At 41.1% G+C, this 15581-nt stretch overlaps 1 protein-coding gene across 3 annotated transcripts in view; it reads left to right on the top strand.

The window, feature by feature from the left end:
* The window catches only part of LOC308551343 (histone deacetylase 8), a 309470-nt gene that overhangs the window by 262726 nt on the left and 31163 nt on the right, over positions 1-15581 (top strand). The gene's annotated exons all lie outside the window — the stretch shown is intronic.

A 15581-nucleotide genomic window follows, 5' to 3' on the forward strand; every position in this document is an offset into this window, starting at 1 on the left:
CTCAACTCACTTTGCCATTTTTAAAGTAGTTTTAGTACCATTTTCCTGTTTAAATTTGTATGTATGTACAAATATTTTTGGGATTGTAATTATTTGCAGAATTGAGAAGCCAAGGGTATCATAATGCCCATCCTGGAGAGCAAAATCCCCATGTTTATTCATATAACTACCAAGATAGAACCAGTTCTCCTACTTTGTGTCCCTCATTGGAACAGAATCCTTCCATGTTGGATTCTGTTCCAGAGTTAGTCTGAGGGGACACATTGTATCCTAGGATCTTTGCCCCGGGCTATATTAAGGCCCTATCCTCTAATAAAGCCCAGTCTGTGACAGCAGCCAAGTCCATAGGCAGGTACTCCATGTCTCAGGCTCCTTTGGCTAAAAAAAAAAATTCTAAGCTCATAAGTCATAGACTTATAAGGTTATGCCCACAGCAATGCTTATTGCCTCTCTTAGGTGTCCCATAGACTTAAGCCTTTCCCTGACCCTATAGTTTCAAGCCACCTCCCTCTGGCCTCTCAATGGCTACTGACCCCACAGGTCCTTACTTCCTAACCAAATCTTCCTCCCCTGTCCAGCATCTCAGGCCTTTAAAAATCCTTCTATTCCTGGCCCTTTTCTAGTCCTTCTCACTGTGCTGCAGCCCTAATTAATACTAGTGCTCCCAACCTAGTTTCCTCCTGTTCCTCTCAGACCCAGGACACATTTCCTGTTTCCTTTGGGACTGTACCTGAACCAACTTTTCTTACCCCTCTTCCTTCAACCTTGCCATTCCCCCCCCCCCCCATTCAGGCTCTAAATCCTGGTAAAGCATATACAAAGCAATAGAAACAGAAACTAAACAAGCCTCTGCAGCTACTTGCTCACATCTATGTATGTGCAGATATCTGTATACCCTCATGCTTTCCTACACATGTACCCAGACACATATCTCCAGAGAGTGGTGACATCTTGCTATTGAGGAAATGGAAATGACAAGCGAGAGAAGACATAAGGAAGGTAATTCAAAGGGAAGAGAACTAGGAAAGGTAAGAAACCCAAAAGAGGAATACATTTTTAAAATATTTTAGGTAAAAGATTAGTTTGAAGGTTTGTAAGAAGAAAGAAAGAAAGAAAGAAAGAAAGAAAGAAAGAAAGAAAGAAAGAAAGAAAGAAAGAAAGAAAGAAAGAAAGAAAGAGAGAGAGAGATCGAGAGAGAGAGAGAGAGAGAGAGAGAGAGAGAGAGAGAGAGAGAGAGAGAAAAGAAAGAAAGAAAGAAAGAAAGAAAGAAAGAAAGAAAGAAAGAAAGAGAGAGAGAGAGATCGAGAGAGAGAGAGAGAGAGAGAGAGAGAGAGAGAGAGAGAGAGAGAGAGAAAGAAAGAAAGAAAGAAAGAAAGAAAGAAGAAAAGAAAGAAAGAAAGAAAGAAAGAAGAAAGAGAAAGAAAGAAAGAAAGAAAGAAAGAAAGAAAGAAAGAAAGAAAGAAAGAAAGAAAGAAAGAAAGAAAGAAAGAAAGAAAGAAAGAAAGAAAGAAAATCTTAGAAAACATGGAAGTTACATGGAAGTCAATATTTTTTAAATCCTAACAAGTTAAAACAATATTCTGATTGCAACACAATGAAATTAAAGTGGGAGAAAATGCATGAACCAGGAAATGGGTCCTCAAAAGCAACTGGATACATACAAGATGGAAAGACAAGGTTTAGCATCATTTTCTCTGAGAGTGAGGGATTTTAGTCAACACAGAACTCAGTTTGAGTCACCAGGGCAAGGTGGCTCACAGATGCTGGTACTAGAGATGCTGATATATTATCAATCTCGCTTTTAAAGGGCCCTAGACAAATAGGAGCTTGCTCCAGGAGGTCATTCGGGATGGGAAGAGGACTGGAGTCCAGGCTCCAAGATATCTTGTTAAAGGAGCTGAGCTTTTGAAGAAAAGAAGATCTAGTGCCATGTGGTCTCTACTTCATATCTTTGAGAGGCTATCACTGAGCAGAGAGCATAGATAGAGTTGATGTGGTCATACGGCACAGAGCTAGGACCCATGGGTTAATATTATAAAAAAGCACATTTTCATTCACTAGAAGGAATAATTTTCTAACAATTAGAGCTGCCTAACATGCAACTGTCTGCCCAGAAAAGAATGTACTCTGTCACCGGAGACTTACAGGTAGAGACTGCACAGTCATTTGGCTATCAAAAAGTAGAAGGACTCCTGCATTGGGGGAGGGTGATTGTACTAGATTATTGTTAAGATTGCTTCCAACCCTAAGATTCTAGGATACTGTTCATTAAAATGAGAAAAACACACAAACAAACACAAAAAGAATATGATGAGAGTGCACAGGTTGGTAGATGAGTCACAGTTGTGTATAGGAAAGAATTGATGACGAGAAGAAAAGAAACTAAGTGGCTAAGAGTGGGCAGACAGCAGGTAGAGTGGCTATAAAATACTGGAAATCTTCAGATTTTTCATTTAGCCATCCCTTTCATACTGACAGGGTCTTACATTCTAGCCATGCAAATGAACAGAGCACAGAAGTCCAGAACCAAAAGAAATTCAGCTAAACCTAGAAGAAATTAGGCTAGAGAGAAGTCCAAATGTTGCTAAAAATGGCCAGGTTAATCTGCTGTTCTGAGACCATACCCCTCCAGTTTTGTGACGCATGCTGTGATCAGATAGTGTGTTGCCATGACAATGGTCAATGTGGAAAGGCTGCTAAATTTTCTGCATTTTGAAAGGTTTTCCTGAACCTGCCTACAAGACTTTCATTTATTTTTGCATATAAAAAACCTTGGCAAGGCTGGCCATTTCTCACTGTTCCTCCCTTCCCCTTTCCCCCATTAAAAACAAAGGAGGGGACACAGGCACAGATTGATTTGGGGAGTTGGGATGGAAATGAGGAAGTGGATGGATGAAACTCCACTCTATAGGAGAGAATTTAGCCATCATGTCAAGTTAGTTGAATTTGTTCAGCCTTTGAGCGTGGGGTTTTTTCTCTTTCTCACTACATCCCTTATAAGCACAAAAGATGTGATTTTTAACCTACTGGAGATGAAACCTGAAGAGGTTCATCTTATAGAGATGCATTCCACATGCTACAGGATGACTGGAGGGACAGGAAAATTTAGACTTCACCTTATCCCATCTTTTCTGCCAAGAGAAAAAAAAAGGACAAAAATAAAAACATGGAGAAAGTCAATTCAAGCTTTTAGGTTCATACAGAGAAAAGCTATGTTTTGCTTCCACAAATTGCTCTTCTTGTGCCAATGAATCTTGAGGATATATGTCATTGTTCACAGGAAGTGTGGGTTAGAGAGTGGATCACTCAGCCTAGCTCATGACCACTACTGTAAAATCATCCTCCCACCATCTTCATGTGCTCAAACTTTGCCTTTCCTTTGGTTTATGTACCCTAGAGGGGCTGGCTCACAGTATACTTTCCAGAGTTGGAACAGTGCTGTGCTCAATCTCCAGAGGCAGCTAGCTCCGCAAGTTACTGGGTAGCTCTACATGGGGAAACAGGGGTAGAGGTTTTCTAGTCCCTGTTATTGATGACATTTGAATCAAGTAAAGATCCCTAGGGGGGTAAAAGCTTCATGTTGCAGCCCAGGCCCAACCTTCTAGGGGTGGGGACAGGGAAGGGTGGGTGAATTCTGCATATGTATGTGTTAGAATTCTATGGTTTCTACACTTGCTCTGAGTTCCCAGACTGTACCCCAAGTTTCCCTGTGATAAAAAAGGAAACAAATGGGGCCAGGAGGTAAAGAGGAGTGGTAGGGAGGGGGTAGACACAAGATGAAAGAGAAGGATTTGTGCACATCTGCCTTTCTGACCCTTAATGAAAGAGGCTTAGTATGGTAGCCTCTCCAGTGCAGGGTTGGTGAGATGGACCAGCAAACTGATGCAGGTGTGGGGAGAGACAGCACAGGAGAAATAATAAGAATAATAGCTACTATTTATCTTGTAAATAAGGAAACTGAGGCTCAGAGAAATAAGTAAGCTGGTCAAGGTCACCTTCATTCATTCAGTAAGTAATTACTAAGCACCTACTGTGTGCCACACACTGTGCTAATAGGTAATGGAGTGAACATTTGAACCCAGGTCTGTCTGAACTGGGGCTTTGGAGTCAGGCTGTTGGTGCTTCCAGTGCCCCTCCTCTCTTTGCAGTGTTTCACTGTCAAGTCTACTCATCATCCTCCATCTGCTTTTTCTAATCACCCTTAATAAACCCTTCCCACCTTGCACTGCACACCCAGCTCCTTCCATGTGGTTGATCCACAGCACCTGGAATCTGATGTCTTCCTGGAAATGGGAGGAAGATAGCCATAGGCAGCACCTGAAATCCTGGCCCCTGACCTAGGCCTTTGATCCCTAGCCCTGCCATGCCCCATCATCCCATCATACTGTAATTGAACCTTCAAGCTCCATTTTTAGCTGAGTAGAGAAATAAAAGAGGAGGACAGAAGGTGGAAGAAGCCAACTGACTCAGCTCCTGCTGCCTGAAGTGTGCTGTGGTCACCAGCCTGTCTGCTATTTATAATTCCTCAGCCTCAAGCTGAGACCCTTTGCACATCTACCAGTAATATTCTCCAGAGAACCATTGTGCTGGATACAACCTGGCAGCCTAAAATCTGGGATTGACATTCTTCTAGGGACTAATAATTGGGGAATCAGGTTTGGGCATGTCCAAGGCCTCCTGGAGCCCTAAGCTTGAGATAGTACTGATGCCTGGTGGGACTCAAAACCATGAAAACTCAGCTTACTTCCATACTTTCTCTTGCTTCTTGAGAAGCCATGAGGATAAGTTGAAAGGCAGGATTGATTCCAAGACAGACTGACCATTTGCTTCAGGGCTTTTGGAAGAACTTTGGAGCAGTATTGTGGAGGATATCTTAAGCCAATTTGCATGACTTCAGGTGAGGATCTCTGTGATGTCCACCCTTTATCTCTCCTTGCTGTCCCCTGTCCTTTCTTCATTCCTATCCAGCCTGGTATGGTCCTTTCCAGCCTACTACCCATCTGTGCTTCCCCATTGTCCAGATTCCTCTCTTGCTTTACCAAAGAGTATAATAATTAGAAAGCTTTGTTGTCGTTGTTAAACAGAAAGATGTTATAAAAATATCATGCTGAAAATTTTATAAATTCTAAAACAAAAATGGAATTGGCTACCTAACATTATAGTAACTTAGTAGCTTTTAACAAACCATGAAAACCCTTGGCAGCTTACTTATGAAGACTTGAAATATCTGCCTAAATCCAGGAGGTGGGAACTACCATTATTGAAAGCCTACCATGCAACACCATGTGCTGATTCTTTACATACATTTACATTCATTTAATCCTCACAATTACATTATGAGTTAGGAAACTTGTGCCTGAAGATGTAGTGTAACATGCCCATAGTCACATAACAAGTAAGTGGTGACCTCAGGATTTGAATCTAGGCTTGATGCACTCCTCTCCTTGGCAATATTGTTCAGTGAAGTCTACTCATCATCCCCTGTCTGCTTTTTCCAATTGCCCCTTAGTAAACCCTTCTCACCCTGCAATGTCTCCCAAAGTGAGGTTCTGAACCAGTTTAATGCTAAGAAGTATTATTGTGTCTCTACTTGAAAGCCTAGCTAAATCAATCAATGAATATTCTTTGGCATATCTCATGTGCTTGGTGCCATGGGAAATATCCCTGCACCTGATAAACAGCTGAAAAGTCTAGATGAGGATATAATGGCTGGCTGACACTTTGTAGAAGAAGTGGGGGAGTACAACTTTAGAGAAACTGTTTTCAGAAGGTTGAAGGATTTGAATAGAAAAGGCTGAGGAAGTGCTCATAAGCAAGGGAAACTCAGATAGGTGGGGGTCAGAACAGATTGCAGGTTCCTTTGAGTTTCAGGCAAGTAGTCCATATCAGATACAGGAAAGTGGGAACCATTCTAGGTTCTGGAATTAGGATATGACTTGATGCAGGGAGATTTGAATGGATTGTGGTGGTATTATAAGGGCCTGAACTAAAACAGTGGTGCTGGATATTTCCTGTCGTATTCCTCCCAAATGGCTGAGAGCTGTTAGGAAGAGAGTATCAATAGCACTTGGAGGTAGGTCAAGGGGAACAGAGAAGTAAATATGATTCTGAATTTTTCAGCCTGGCTACCAGCTGGGATGGGGAACTGTTGGGGAAGGTGGTTAGTTTTACAGAAACATATACTTGATGTGTTCTGTTTTGATATGTTGAATTTGAGGTATGATACAATGTCTCAGTACATCTACATGGAAGAATTTCTTGCAGCCAATTAAAAAGAAATGTTTAAAGATAATTGATTGAGCCCGGCCGGGCGTGGCTCAGCGGTTGAGCGTCGACCTAGGATCCAGGAGATTGGGGTTCAATTCCTGGTCAGGGCACATGCCCGAGTTGCGGGCTCTGTCAATGACTCGCTCATCATTGATGTTTCTCTCTCTCTCTCCCTCTCCTTTCCTCTCTCTGAAATCAATAAAGATATATTTAAAAAAAAAAAAAAGATAATTGATTGACACAAGAATATGCTCATGATAACAATGTTAAGAGAAAAAAACAGGATACAAAATGATTTAATACTCTATAGTCTCAATTTTGTAAATATACATAATCTTTGTGTGTGCGATTGTGTATGGATATGCACAGAAAAACACTAGAAGAAAATATACCAAAAATGCTAACAGTAATTACCTTTGATGGTAGAATTGGAATTATGGGTACTTTTTTACTTGTTCTTTATTCTTTTTCTGTAATTTTGAAAATGTCTACCTTGAATATATATTCCTTTTACAGTCAGATAAAAGCAATATATATTTAAGAAAAAGACAATTTTTTATCAGACATGTGTCCCAATTTTTTGTTTATAAAATCTGGTCATTACACCTGCACACAGCTGGAAAAATAAAGGACTGGAGAGTGAATATTTTACGTCTCAGGTGCTATTGCCTTTGTTAGGTACTTCTAGTAATTCTAGAGTGCTTCCATTTGTCTTGCAAAGTAGATCCTCCATAGACTCACAATGAAAGCCTCTTCTGTCTGGTAGAAGGGAAGAAACTCCAGATAGCTCCCTAGGACCACCTCTCTTTCCAAAATTCTCATTCACTCCAAGGTAACTGTCTGTCTCAGTCTGTCTTTCTGATTTTTATCTTCTGCCCCATTGATCTATGTATCTCTTCCTTTCCACAGTTTTGATTAATGTAGGTATATAGTAAATCTTGAAGTCAGGTACAGTGGTTCCTCTTACTTTCTTCTTTTTCAAAACTGTTTTAGCTATACTAGTTTCTTTGCCTTTTCATATAAACCTTAGAATAATCTTGTCTATATCTATAAAAAAATCTTGATGTACTTTTGTTAGGAAAATTAATACCTTTATTATGTTGAGTCTTCCAATCCATGAACATGATATGTCTCTCCATTTATCTTCTTTGATTCTCTTCTTCAGCATTTTGTTATTTTCAGCATACAGATCATGAACAGGCTTTATACCTAAGTTTTTCTTTTTTAGGGTCCGCATATTTTTCATTTTGATTTCTATGTGTTTCTTGCTCGTATATAGAAATACAGTTTTTGTATATTGCACTTATATCCTGTGACCTTGCTGAACCCATTAATTTGTTCTAGGTTTTTCTTATAGATCCCTTGGGATTTTCTATATAGATCACCATTCATCTTTAAATAGAGGGGTGGGGGGAAGATGAGTACCTCATTATTTTGGGGCAGGAGTAGAAATTCAGGACCCCCATGAGACTTTCACTGATACCAACCTGGCCAGGAATGAGAGTGACACCTTGTTACTGCTCCCCATGTGACCCCTACTATAACAATGGTGGGTGGGCCTCCTTGCCATTAATCAAGGATGAAAGTTATGACTTTCCACTTTGCCTTCTCTGATACCACCCTAGTGGGGTGAAAGGGGAGCCTGGTTACTGCTAGGACAACTTTTTATTTTAATTTTAATATTTCATTCATTCAACAAATATGTATTTGGTGTTAATATGTGGCAGGCCCTACTCTAGCCTCTGTTGATAGAAATATAAATAGGTCAGGTAAAGGCCTTGCCCATACTGGAGCTTATGTTCTAGTGGGGAAGACAGACAATAAGCAAATAAATAAATATTTAATGTTGGTTGCTGATAAATTCAGAAGGGATGCTTTTAGATAGAGTGGTCGGTAAAGGCCTCTCTGAGAAGGTGACATTTGGGAATAGAGCTTAATAAATTAAAGAAAGAGCTTTGCAAAAATTGAGGTGAAGAACATTTAGATGAAGGGAAAAGGCATGAATAAATTTGATGTGTTTAATGTATATGTTTTAATGTGAATTAGAAATATAACTATCTCATCACTTTGATTTCATAGATATCATTGTAAGATGAGGTTAAGTTTAAAAAGAGTCTGTATAAGAGATATAAGTGGTATATGAATATGGTGAAATTTTTTACAGTATTGGAGTTTTGGAAACAAATCTGTCTCTGAGATAATGTTATTACCCCCATTTAACAGATGAGAGAACTGAGGCTTAGGGAGGTTGATTAGCATGTGCAAAGTCACACAGAAAGTAAGTGAGGGAGCTGGGATTCCACATGAGAAACTGAAGATCATACCCAAAGTTTAGAAGAGGAAATATGGAATTTTTTTTTTTGCCTGATGGAGCTGCTGCTTGTTTCATACAACAAACCAAGGACTTTTGAAGAACAGTTGGAAGCCTCTAATGTGTTTAATTAAGCCTTTTTTCTGTTTGTCCAAAGTACATGCCTAAAACAATTATAGTGCTTATTCCCTTCCGGCCTTTAGCCCTAAAATAATCAAGGGGCAAAAGGGAGATTGGAACTTATTAAAGAAAATAAGGTATAAAAGGGGCATCTGTAATATTTTAAATAAAATTTAAAAATATAAAAAGAAAATAAGGTAAACCACTCTGGGTTCTGGAATGCCTAACTGTTGACAATACTCTCAGTTTACCCGGGGGGCCTTAACCAACTGAGACTCAGGTGCTGTGTTTAGCACAGCCGCCAAATCCAGCAGTGCTAAGTGGCATTTTATGACAGAGTAGGCAAGCCCAGCCTCCCTGGCCTCGATGCCAAGGGGCAGTCTTTGCAGGATTCTTATCACAAAGTTCCAGAGCAAACTCTGCAGACATCCCATCCCATGGACTCCTCTGCTGTACAAGGACAGGGACATTCCCAATCCACAGTCAGGCCACTAAAGAGCTCTCAAGTGTTTTGAGAAAGGAAAGCATCTCTATAGGCTCCTGGTTTCCAACATCCTTCTGCCTCTTTGCAACTTCAAGAACATTTTGGAGGGAGATTTCATAAAGATTTCTAAATTGAGTTAGAATTTCAAGTCTATTGTGACATGCAAATTAGTCCTGCTTGCCCGTTGGCAGCAGTGCAGCTGAAGTGCCTAGAGACAGGCTATAAAATGAAAACATCAAAGTGATTAAATGTGCCCGAAGAGCATAATTGAGTGCATGAATAAGAGAAAATAAAACAAATTGATTTTCTCCCGTGCCAGAAAAACAGAATAATTGAGAACAAAATAATAGACTTTGAAGTAATCAAAGTGAAGAATGCACCATAGTGACATAGAAACAGCCAGTTGTGGGAGAGATTTATTGTGTTTCTGTTATCATTTTTACAACTTTAATTTCATTTAGCTAATAAATACAAATCAATTGAAAAATCAGTCTACCAGAGAGGAGGCAGTCCCAAGCCAAGATTTTTATTCACATCTCTAAAACAGGCTGAGGCAGTGATCCTTAATCTATTTTCATAGGCACACATATATCCTGTGAGCTGGAAAACAAGTTCTGGAAGGTCTCTATCCTTTGGATGGATGATGTTCTGTTCTGCCAGTCACTTTCCACATATAGGCTTACAGATTCAACTTTCAAAAGGGTCACTTATATACCCTGTCAAAATTTCCAACAGACAAAATTGCCTGAGTGAAGCATTTTGGTTTACAAAGATGATGTTTTTGTTTTTGAAATGCAGCTGAACAACCTTGGCTGACTGCTTCCATCATTGTCCCCCACCACTCCCTACACACACACACAACACGACACTGAAATCTAACCTAAAACCAAGAGGATCAAGCAAGAGTATGCCACCTCTTTAGTTCTGGCCTGACAGCCATGATGCTGGGGTGGATCAGGGGAGGGAGCTAGGCTGGGAGACCTCATGCTTACTTGGAGCACAGGGGACTCCAAGCTATGCTGGGACCAGGTGCTGGAAGATCACAGAGCAAACATGAGACCACTGCAGAACTATTTTTATGGCTCCTCCAAGGAAAGAATCCCTCCACCCCACTCGTCAGCTGTTCATGGCTGGGCTCAGTGGCCCTTCACTTCAAGATCTGAAGTGATGGCTGATGTGACTTGAATTGTGGCTGTTCCTTTCACAGGCCCTTGAGCTACTCTGTTGGCTTTTGGCACTTCCAGATGTTCATGACACACCCTACCTTCAGGGCTCCACAGTTAGCAGCCATGCCTTTGGCTCCAGTAAAGATCTTTGGGACCATTGGAACTGTAAACCAGAATGTGCAGAAGGAGTTGGCAGTGCTAAGGCTGGCAGTCCTTGCTGGCTCAGTCAGGATGGCATGGTGAATAGATTGTGCCTGCCAGGCAATTGTCCTGAGAATTTATCTTCCAGAAGGCACCTAGAAGCTCAAAGGAGTCTCCCTGACCTTCTGGTGGCATCCAAGGCTTAATTGTGATGTGCCTTGAGGTGAATAGGGAATGTTAGCATTTAGCTCCTTTACACAAGAGAGCAAGAGTTTGTCTCCAGTTCAGGCCTAAAATCCCAGCTTCCATTTCCCACTGGTGTTTGGGTGGAGCAAAATGGAACAAATGGCTTTCATGACTCTAAAGCATTATACAGATGTAAGGCTGTATTATTCTTCCTGCGCTGCTATTCCCATTATCCTAGATTTCCCAGCCCAGAATTTTTGTCTGAAAAAGAAATGTGGATAAAGCACATGGACCAAAGGACCTGGAGCAGTAACTCCAAAATGTCTGGGAGGCATTGAGGCCGAGCTCCACGGGCTGGCTGGCTGGCTGGCTGGCTGGCTGGCTGGCTGGCTGGCTGGCTGGCTCGCAGGCAAATAGCCCACTTCTGTGATGTCACCTCAGTTACTTGTGCCTATCCCTCTACATGGATCCAGCAGATTTAGGCACAGGAGGGGAGAAAAAGTGAATCACAGGCTATTTTAGAAATTGCTTCAATTCCATTTGAGGTTGCAGTAGTCCCTTGCAAGCTGAGACCAGAGCACCCTGACCATCAGGGTAATATCCTTCAAGTGCTGATATCTTGTAAATGCCAGAAGCCTGGTGGGATTAATCCCCAGCCTCGGGTTCTAATTCAGGTCAGGGGCAGACAGTGGTAATTGGTGATTATATTTAATTGTCATTAAAATGCTTTCTGATGACAGTTGACAACAGCTAAAATTAAATCAGCCATCCATATTAGCACATGCCTCATAGAAATATTTTGTTCTGCCATCATTCCCAGGTAGAGCATGAGACTCTCAAGCCTGGCTGTGATGGGGCAGCAGCTGTGAAACTTGCTCTAGCCCTAGATCACACTAGATAGACCTCTTCTTCATCTTAAAAAATTCATTCAGAGGCTTTCCATGACCTCTGGGATAAGACCATGGCCTTCTAGGCCCTTGATGTTCTGGCCTCTAGCTACCCCTCCAGCTTTTTGCCCCCCCCATCCTGTGCTCTGGCCACAAAAAGTCTGCAGTTGCCTTTATACATCCTGCTCTGTTCCAAAACATGCTCTCCCACTTTGCTCTTCAAGATGTCACCTCCTCTGTAAAGCCTTCCAAACCCTCTCTTTGTATGCCCCTGGCACTCTGTATGAACTGGTATTTTATTGCCTTGTTGCTAAGGACTATGATGTATTTGTCTCCATATACACCTTCCTCACAAGACTGAGAGCTCCTTGAGTGCAAAACTGTGACTTATTCTCCTCTGTGACCCCAAAACCCAGCACAGGGCCTAGCCCATTGTAGACATCAGTAGTAAAGGCTTGTGAAATGAATGAACAGAGATGGGGACCAGATTGGGCTGAGGGCACTGGATAATGGGAGATGGGTGTTGTATACCATCCAAGATTCTCAGATACTAGAGGCTATAGAGGCTGATGGTGGCAGAGCCTGGCCACCAGGTATCCAAGAACAATCCCTACAGTGATTTTTTTTTTTTCCCAAAAAATGTGCCTCATGTACCTCTCTGTATGAGAGACAATTTAAGGTGACACCAAGACATGTTTCATTTTAATGTATGTTTTAAAATGCACATCAAATCTGATGATGATGGTGGTGGTGGTGGTGGCCATGATGATGATGATTTAAGACAGATGAGGCCAAATAGGTATTCAAAACTTTAAAGTGAGTTGATATAAAGAAAAATATTGTTGCTGTTAATACAGATGTTAAGTAGATATGATGACATTTCTGCAAGAGGTACTCATGTGATGGAAGCTTTAAAAACACTTTTCATCAGTTCTAAATTCATTTCTCTGTTCCTCTATGTTGCCACCTAGCCTCCAAGTGTTCTGGAGTCACCTCCAGCATTCCTCCAAACTGCTATGACACTGACTGTTTTCAAAATTAATTTGCCACTTAGCCTGGTGATATGGGTGCTCCTTTTGTAAGCATATGTTGGCTCACCTCAAACAGTATGGAGGTTCCTCAAAAAATTAAAAATGGAGCTGTCTTTTGACCCAGTGATTCCACTCCTAGGAATGTGTCCTAAGAAACCAGAAACATTAATCAGAAAGACTATATGTACCCCAATGTTCATAGCAGCACAGTTTGCAATAGCTAAGATCTGGAAACAGCCCAAATGCCCATCAGTAGATGAGTGGATAGAAAAGCTGTGGGACATTTACACCATGGAATACTATGCAGCTGTAAAGAAGAAGAATCTCGTACCCTTTGGGACAGTATGGATGGACCTGGAGAAAATTATGCTAAGTGAAATAAGCCAGGCAGCGAAAGACAGTCATCACATGATCTCACTTATACGTGGAATCTAAAGAACTTAAACAATGAACAGAATAGATTCAATGACATGGAAGCATAGATGAGACTGACAAATGTCAGAGGGATGGAGGAGGGTGGAGGGATGGGTAGAGAGGGAGAGAGTAACCAAAGAATTTGTATGCATGTATGCACAACCCAAGGACACAGACAATGGTGGGGAGAGGGACTGGGGAAGGGGATGGGACAGGGTGGAACAGGTCATTGGGGAGAAAAAGGGACATCTGTAATATTTTAAACAAAAATAAAATTAAAAAAACAAAAACAAAAAACAAACATATGTTGGCTCACCTCAACCACATTTATACAGACCGTAAGAGCAATGACCAAGTTTTAAGCTTCTGTGGACTGAATAGAAAAGTGCTTTATCAGCAGCCCCAAAATCCTACAGATGTTCATTCCTTCAATGTATATTTATTTAATCCCTATTATGTGCCAGACACTGTTGAGGGTGCTAACAATAGAGTGATGAACAAGACAGACAAGGTCCCTGATTCCATAGAGCTTGTGACGGGAGACAGACAACAAGCAAATAAACACACAAGTTGTTTCCAGTGTGTAAGTGCATTGAAGAAAATAAAATAAGATGATGTGACAGAAAATGTGTTAGTGGGGATGGCTGCTTAGATTTGGTGGTCATAAATCCTCTCAGAGGTGACTATTGAATTGAGACCTGAATGATGAGAAGAGTAAGAAATGGGAATATCCAGCCCTGGCTGGTGTTGCTCAGTGGTTGAGCATCGTCCCATGCACTAAAATGTCACGGGTTCGATTCCCAGTCAGGGCACATGCCCGGGTTGCGGGCTCGATCTCCAGTAGGGGGCGTGCAGGAGGCAGCTGATCCTTCTCTCTCTCCTCCCCCCTCTTTTTCTCTCTCTAAAATCAATGAAAACATTTTTTTTTTTAAAGTAATGGGAATATCCAGGGTCAGAGTATTCCAGGTAGAAGGAATAGCAAGCCCTAAGAAGGAAAAATGACTCATGTGTTCCAGCAACACAAAGGTGCCCCATGTGACTAGAATAGAGTGAAAATTATAGCAGTGAAGGATGGCGGAAGTTGGTGGATTTGGAATGTACTGTGGAGGTAGAATTCACAGGAGTTGCCAATGGATTGAAAGGGAGGTTGTAAATGAAGGAGAAAATGAGAATGACCCCTAATCAATGTCATGAAGAAAAAAAAGCCCAAGGAGCCCTAACCAGTTTCGCTCAGTGGTTAGAGAGTAGGCCACAGACTGAAAAATCCCAGGTTGGATTCTGGCTGAGGGCATGCACCTTGGTTGCAGGCTCAATCCCTGGCCCCAGTCAGGGTGGGTGCAGGAAGCAACCAATAGATGTGTCTCTCTCACATCAATGTCTCTCTCTCTAGGTAAATGGCTAAACAAACTGGTACATCCAGACAATGGAATATTTTTCAGAGCTAAAAAGAAATGAGCTATCAAGCTACAAAAAGATGTGGAGGAAACTTAAATGAGTATTGCTAAGTGAAGGAAGCCAGTGTGAAAAGACTCCAACCATATGACATCCTGGAAAATGCAGAATTAGAGAGACAGTAAAAAGATCAGTGATTGCCAGGACTTTGGGAGAAGGAAAAGACACAGATAAATAGATGGAGCACAGGCTTTTATGGCAGTAAAACTATTCTGTATGATACTGTAATGGTGAATACATAACATTATACACTTGTCAAAACTCATAGAATTGTACAACACTAAGAGTTAATCCTAATGTAAACTATGGACTTCACTTAATAATAAAATATCAGTATTCATTCATCAACTGTAACAAATGTACCACACTAATGCAGAATGTTAATAATAGGAGAAACTGCCTTCCAGGGGAGGGATACAAGAGTTCTCTGTAATATTCTGCCCAGTTTTTCTGTAAACCTAAAACTGCTCTAAAAATAAAGTCTATTAAAGAAATTAAGAGACTAAATCTATTAAAGATTAAAGAGAGTGTTCGCCAGCACCTAGTACCTAGCAAAGATTCTGCTCCATAAAAGTTTATTGAATAAATGAATGAACAAATGGGCTAGTCAGTTGATCAATCAGTAGAACTCAGGCCTCCTAAGTCCCGATTCAGTCCTCCTTCTTAAACATCAGAGATAAGGTAATGATATAATTTATTATCCAAACCAGGATATTTGAGAGTGAAATGGGGTGCCATAGATGTAAGTCAGAACTTTCCCAGAGATCACGAACTGGGGGCCCACGAGCCACATCTTGCCCCCAAAATTGTTTTGTTTCACCTTACATACTGATGTCCCACACAAAATTCTTTTAAAATTTGAACCAGTTGTCCACATTTAACAGCGTGGCAACCCTACATTAAAATGTGAATTTCTGACATCTCTTGGAAAGTGGAAAGATCTGGGCCCACATTCCTGCAGTCATGAATGGCTAGAGCTAAGTAGCAACTGCCCCCTTTGTGAGCATGTACCTTCCCATTTACCACAGACCCCACCACTCCCTTTTGCATCTCTTACTCTAGGCCAAGTGTGAGTTTCCATTTATCATCTCACTTGTACTGTTTTGTTTTTCTTTTTCTTTT

The sequence above is a fragment of the Miniopterus schreibersii genome, assembly GCF_964146895.1.
Source record: "Miniopterus schreibersii genome assembly, chromosome: X".
Lineage (NCBI taxonomy): Eukaryota > Metazoa > Chordata > Mammalia > Chiroptera > Miniopteridae > Miniopterus > Miniopterus schreibersii.